The following is a 7,222-nucleotide window of genomic DNA, read 5'->3' as shown; positions in this document are numbered from 1 at the left end:
CCATACTAATTTTTCGGTTATTCTATTATGTATAACCAATATTAGACTTTTAAAAACCGTATCAATCATGTCGGTTTCTCTTCGGTATCGGTACAGTTCGGTTAATTTTTGGTATTTTTTTAAGTTTCAATTAAAAGTCACTAGTAGAAGTATAATGCAATAACATACGTACTTTTATAGGAATTAGCAAAACTCTCTAGATATTTTTTCTATTTAAAGGGTGATGAATTAAGAATATATAAAAGATGGCTAGAGTATAGATCTATCAACTATTCTACAGCAGTGCAAAAGAAACTAAACAAGGAAAAATGAAATATAAATCGCACGAGTGGAAATATAAGAATAAAGTTTATAGAAGATTAAATATTTGAAAATATAAATTTAAATCATACGAAAGGAAACATATTCCATATATTGTAGTTTGCTACTCATAATTACTAGAATACCTTGTGTCTTGCTAGTCAATATGCTGAAAATAATTTAGTTTCAATAGAAGTAGTATAATAGGTTTGGGAATTAGGATTTTGAGTTCAATTACTTATTGGCTTGTAACCGTTTTCATAATTTCAAGGTTCAAGGAAAAATTTGATGCTTTATTATTTTTAAATTTAATATATAAATATATTTATTCCATGTAAATTTATTCGGTACGATTCGGTATTTTTTTAGTTTATTTTTATAAAATAAAAAACCTACCCTAATTATTGGGACAATTATATATTTATATAAAAACCTACGATTTTATTAAAAGAAACCTAATAATTGGTTCGGCACGGTACAATTCAATCGGTTTAATCGGTCCATTGACGATGACACTTGAACAAAACAAATCCAGCCATGTCAAGCACAAAGACGTAGTTGAATAGAAATCAGCACAGCATATATAGAGTCAACACGACTTCAAGAACCCTAACGTCGGGCCGCCCGCCACCGTTCAATCAAAGAGTGCTAATTTTAGTAGCTAGAAACCAATTTTATCTTCTTCTCTCCACAAAGCACGTACGTCTGCAGCGTTATCAAATGCTAAAATTTTATTTGTATATAGTGTTTTATACTAAATTATACTAATTTATCATGATTAAAATAAATCAAGGTGACGATATATAATACTACTAATTAAGTGATAGACACTTGTCATGTATCAATTAAGCTAGTATAAATACCCAATGCAAGTAAGTTTTTATTGTTATCGAATTGTATGGATAGCTCATCTATTTTTAGAAAGATCTTTAATACTACTTTTGAGTCTACTTAGAATGATCCAGCTTTTCAATCTACTTTTCTTAATTAGACCGTTGAAAGTCACAGGTATTCACCAACAATAGAAAATCCTATCTCTGGAATACCAAAAATAACAGAGCAAGTATGTTCAATTTTTCAGTGACTTATAGGTTTTAGCACTTCATAGCTATTTTTTTGGGATCTTTACCCAAATAGCAGCCCGAATTTATTTTTATTTTCTCTAGTCGGTATTTAAATTATATACGATTATTCATATATTATACATATACTATCAGAGACGGATCTAGGATTTTTAGAACATGGGTGCACCACAGATAATATTAGACCAATTCTAAGAATTACATACATAAATTACCTAATTTTGCGAAAAGATCATGGGTTGACGTACCCCATAAACAAACCTATAAATCCATCCCTGGAGGCGGACCCAAGCTTTTAAGGCGATAGGGGCACCACTAAATGCCAATACTAGCTACAAAGTTCTTATGTACTAAACTCATCGTTTTTTTAAAATTACGGGTTTAAATTTAGTATTTACTAAATTTAATGAGTTTTAAATGAAGTATATACTATGTTCTCCCTTAAAAATAGTGGGTTTGGATGAACCCGTTATCGAAGGGCTAGATCCACCAGATCCAATTCCCCTCTATTTCCTAGTCTCTCTATTTCTCTAAGTTCAACGAAACCTTGCAGGTTTGAGTTAGAGTTACAGTAGACAGGTCATGGAAGTCAAATTTTCTAGACATCAGATCCTTCATCATTTTTGCATAGCTTGGCATTTCCCTCAAAGCATCCATCAGCGGAATATTGAATTGAATTTGTCTGAGCATTTCCATGAATTTTCTATATTGATCATCTTTCCTTTGCTTTGCCAACCTTTGAGGGAATGGTGCAAGAGTTAGCTTCTGCCCACTGCTTGGTGTCTTTTCTTTATTGGGGGCTTTTTCCACCACCTGTTCTGGGAGTTGGTCAAATTCCTTCTCCTTACCTTTGTCAACTTGTGCCTATTCAATTACATCCTCTGTGAGCTCCGTTGACTCGTCGGTCTCTAATTTCACTGGAGTAATTGGCACTGCATCTCTCCTAGATTGAGCAACTTCTTGCTCTCTGTCTAAATCTCTTCCATTCTTGAGACTCACTGCCTTTAGCTGATTTGGGTTCTGCTCCTTTTGATTGATGTTTGTGTCTGCAGGTAACATTCCTTGTGGGCGATTGTTCAAGGCCATAGATAACTGGCGTAATTGAGTTTTAATGCCTTTAATAGCCGAATCATGTGCGACTAACTTTTCTTGCATCTTTCCATTTGTCCCAAGGAGTTGTTGCAGCATGCCCCTGATTTCTATCATATTACTGTCCTGCTGTTGATGAGGCGGTTGGTAAGCCAACTGTTGTTGGTGCTGCTAATTGTAGCCCTGCTGCCTTTGATAAGGCACGACTTGGCCTTGTGGTCGTACTTCCCCTGGAATGGTATTGTATTGTTGCTGGGTTGGTCTGTACTGCTGATTTTGAGGTCCCCATTGCTGTCTACCTTGCCTCTGACCCCCAAAATTATTGACGTAATTCCTGTCTTCTCTGAAGCCCTGGTTATCATTCTCTCCACTCCACGAGCAAACATATGACTGATTTATGCAGGGAGTGCATAGGCCTCCATTTGTCGTATCAACAATATGCACCTGTTTCGTACCCATCTCGTCAATTTTCTTTGTCAACAAGCTCATCTAGGTCATGAGAGTGGCTATGTTTTCTGCATTGGTATTATTTGGGTCAAGAGCAACAGAATGCACTATTGAAGTGAGTGTTGTATCTCTCGTCATCCAACCTGAATTTTGAGCCATCTTGTCAAGAAAAATATTACACTCTATGAATGTTTTGCTCAAGAATGCACCCCAGCTGAAGCATCTACATTGGCCTTCAGACCGTCAGCCAAGCCCATATAGAATCTCGGTCCAAGCATCTGATTTGGAATGCCATGGTGTGGACACTTCACCAGCATACCCTTAAACCTCTCCCAGGTTTCCTGCAAGGTTTCAGTCGGTTTCTGCCTGAATTGCAATATCTCATCAATCTGCCTCGCAGTTTTGTTGGGTCGATAGAACTTGTTTAAGAACTGCTTGACTAGTTCCTCCCAAGTAGCAATTGAGTTTATTGGGAGCGAATTCAGCCAAGTTTAAACCTCCCCAGTCACTGAGAATGGGAACAGTAATAATCTGATTGCTTCAGAAGTCACATTCGGCTGTCTTTGAGTGACACAAATTGATAGAAAATTCTTCAGATGTTGTTGTGGGTCTTCGATGTACGACCCGGAGAACATCCCTTTATTTTGCAGCAAGTGCAGCATGTTATTGGTAATCTGAAATGTCTCTGCTTGTATCGGAGGGACTGCAATTGCGGTGGAAAGTTATCAGCAGTTGGTTGCGCCCAATCCAATGTTTTTATTGTCAAATGTTGAAATTTACTTCTAATATTTTTTTTAATTTTTTTAATAAAAATGTAAGAAGATTTCGTAGAAGTGAAAAATAATTAACTCATGGAAAGAAAACTACTACAAGAAAGAAAGAGGGAAGGAATGTTAGATAATGTGTAGCTATAATTATGGGATTGTAAAAGATATTATTTAGGAATGAATAAAGAAGGAAATAAATACTTTAACTATGGTTTAGATTTTAATTTATTCAATTAAATCTCATCCATTAATTTTTACCATGACGAGTGTCTCAAATCCAAGTAGGAACTTGGAGAAATGGAGAGACTATGAAATGGAGGGGAGTTGGATCCTAGATCCACCCATGTTCGTATCAATCATTTGTAACGAAAGATTGGGTGTTTCTCAAGTTTGGGAGACTAAGAATTCTCCCAAAAGTGATAATATTCAAGAAGTCATCGATAAATATGGATATCCATATTATCCGTTAGTTAATCCGTTTTTTATCTCTATTAAATATGGATCATGTCGAATAATTTATCCGTTTTTACATTACCCATTTTCGACCCGTGCCGTTTGCCACCCTTGCTAGCGAGTTACGGACTAGGATAACTGGGCAAAAGTTTCTGGTTTTATATGTTAAAAGAGAATTTGGCTTGGAGATTTTGAGGGATAGGACTTGTTTAAAAGAATAATGGAAAACGAATGTAAAATGTAAAAAGTTAAATTAGTTGTTGCAGTACAGATTCGAACTTAGGTCCACGTCAAAAATGAAATTTTGAGCAAACCACCCAACCAGTGCCAAGTGAACATCTATCATAAGTATGCCAAGTAAATTATATGGGCAAAATAGATAAGATGCCATCTAAATTATGAACCAAATCCTTATTATATATTTTTTTGATAGCAAAAATTATTTTACACGCTCATCCTTTTTGAAGTGCGTCTAAATCACACTATTTTGAGCAGCGTATTTTACGCTCAAAAGAAGCGTGTTAAGTTGTAAAATTTGTGTGTTAATTCTTTCATAGATTTACACGTGTCGCAAATTTAATTTTTTATCCTAAAAATAATAATTTTAACACCTTTCTTTAATTACTCACCGTCCCACTGCCACCAAGCCTCAACCCTATTTCGACGGAACCTTACAAAGCCAACAATAAGGTGGTGGTTTTGGATTTTATTGATCGGACAAGGCGGCAGCGAATTAGTGGTCAGTGGTGGTGTAGCAACTTTTTGATGGAATTTTTGACAATTTAATGCAGATCTTGGGGGAATTTATTACAAAGCCAACAATAAGATGTCTTTGCTGCTCTTTAACTTGAGAAATATAGCATGTAGCCTTAGCATCAATGATGCACTTGTGTTTGACTCACTGCTAACTCCATTGTAGCCTTTGTCGCGTATCTGAAGATTTCTAATTCCTCTCACTTTCTTGAGTTTTTCTATTTTTAATCTCGATATTTCTAGAAATAAAAAAGTAATAGTTAGCTTAGGCTTTTGTGTGTTGGTTTGAATTGGAAGGTGATGGTCTGTTTTCTTTCTACTGGTCAGCGGCAAGGGAGATTATTCGTCGGAGAAGAGAAAAAGTTGAATGGGGAAACTTGGTTTCTACTGGTCAGCGGCAAGGGAGATTATTCGTCGGAGAAGAGAAAAAGTTGAATGGGGAAACTTGGTTAAGGGATATAATGTAATGATCCGGTAAGTCATTTTGAGTAGTACAATCTCGTTCTCCTATATAGTGCTCAATTTATGCTTTATATTTGTTATGTGACTTGCCCGTGGTAATTGGTTCGGGTCCGATGAGATTTTAAAATAATTTGGAACACCTAGTTTCAAGTTTTAGAATATAAGTTGAAAAGGTTGATCAGATGTTGACTTATGTGTAACGACTCCGGAGAATTTTTGGTAAGAAAATTAAGGTTTTGTGGTGCCGAGTTAGATCAATTAGTACAAAGGTTATAGAAAATTCTCGTGGCGAGCAGACTTTATGGGTTGAACAATGCACTGAGGAGTAAAGAAAAATTTTCGGCAGAAGAAAACATTTCTGCGGCCCACTATGCGGTCGCAGAACCACTCTGCGGACCGCATAATAGCCGCAGAGTGAGGAAGGAAAGGGGCAGCTTTGAATGTCATTTTGCGGTTGACTATGCGACTGCAGAACTGTTCTGCGGTTCATTATGCGACCACAGAATAGGTCTGCGGGCCGCATAGTGACCGCAAGCCCAGGCAGGCAACTTTAGTTTTTAGGCACCAATTTTTAAGATCGAAATGCGGACCGCATATCAATTTTGCGATCGCATATGCGACCGCAAAGTATGTTTCGAATCTTCATTTTTTTGGTTTTATAAACCCGACCCCATTCTTATAAAACACTATTGGAGGTCATTTGGAAGGGTTTCATCTGATATTTTAGAGAGTGGTGAGAGCATCTTAGAGAAAGAAAGTGGAGACTTAGTCAATTGTTCATCAATTCTTGTTCAAGATTTGAAGATTTCATAAGGATCTTTCTAGGGCTTCAAAGAGGTAAGAATTTCTTTTCCCCAATTCTTCAATTTCGATTTTTGGGGTAAAAGATGAGGGATTAAGAGTATGATTCTTGGGTGTAAGAGTATTATTTATACATACACATACCAATAAGGTTTGTGGAAAGATTGTTGAGTTCAAATGGGTAAAGATTGGGTTGAAAATGGTAGAAATCTTCAAAGATTTTAATTGAAGACTTGAGGGTTGAGTTGTTATCGAATTTGAGTAAATTTGGTATAGTTAGACTCGTGAGTGAATGGGCTTTCGGGTTTTGTGACTTTTATTGGATTCCGAGACGTGGGGCCCACGGACGATTTTTGAGTTAAATTTTGGATTTTATTGAAAAATTTATCTTTCCTTATGGAATAAATTACAATAATTGGTATTGACTGAATTGAATTAATTGTGGCTAGATACGAGATTTTCGGAGACCAATTCTCGTGGTAAGGGCATAGCAAAATAAAGAATTACACGATTTGAGATAAGTAACGGTTCTAACTTTGGTCCTGAGGGTATGAAATCCCGGATTATGTGTTATGTGATTGGTTTTGAGGTGACGCACATGCTAGGTGACGGACGTGTGGGCGTGCACCGTAGGACAAGACTTGGTCAAATTTCATGGAACTGTATAGTTGAATAATCTGTTGATAACTGTACATTCTCTACGTGTTAGAGAAAAATTAAGTTGAGACTCGTATTAAAAATCATGCTTAGACATATGCTGTTATTATTGGTACCCACTGGAGTCATTTTTGTGATTGAATTATATGTTCAAATTGTAATTTCACACTTAGTTATGTTCATTCATTTCATATCATATCCCAGTCTCTGTTGCTATTTATTGATACATCATATTATCATTTTGAGGCTGATTTTCATGACATCTTGAGCCTGAAAGACTGGAAGGTTGATGACTGAGTGAGGCCGAGGGCCTAATTGTGAGAATATTTATAGGATCGGGCTGCATGCCGCAGCATGTTTCATCGTTATGTGCCATGATTGGCTTGATATAGAGTGCGAGTGAGTACGAGT

General features: G+C 36.4%; 1 non-coding gene across 1 annotated transcript; it reads left to right on the top strand.

Moving 5' to 3' along the window:
* Positions 1 to 3,206: 3,206 nt before the first annotated feature.
* LOC142168516 (small nucleolar RNA R71) lies at positions 3,207 to 3,313 on the top strand. Its single transcript, XR_012698371.1, has one exon. It is a non-coding gene; the product is annotated as a small nucleolar RNA R71 (small nucleolar RNA).
* The last annotated feature ends 3,909 nt before the right edge of the window (positions 3,314 to 7,222 follow it).

The sequence above is a fragment of the Nicotiana tabacum genome, chromosome 13 (genome assembly GCF_000715075.1).
Source record: "Nicotiana tabacum cultivar K326 chromosome 13, ASM71507v2, whole genome shotgun sequence".
NCBI lineage: Eukaryota > Viridiplantae > Streptophyta > Magnoliopsida > Solanales > Solanaceae > Nicotiana > Nicotiana tabacum.
This window is presented reverse-complemented; position numbering and strand designations above follow the sequence as displayed.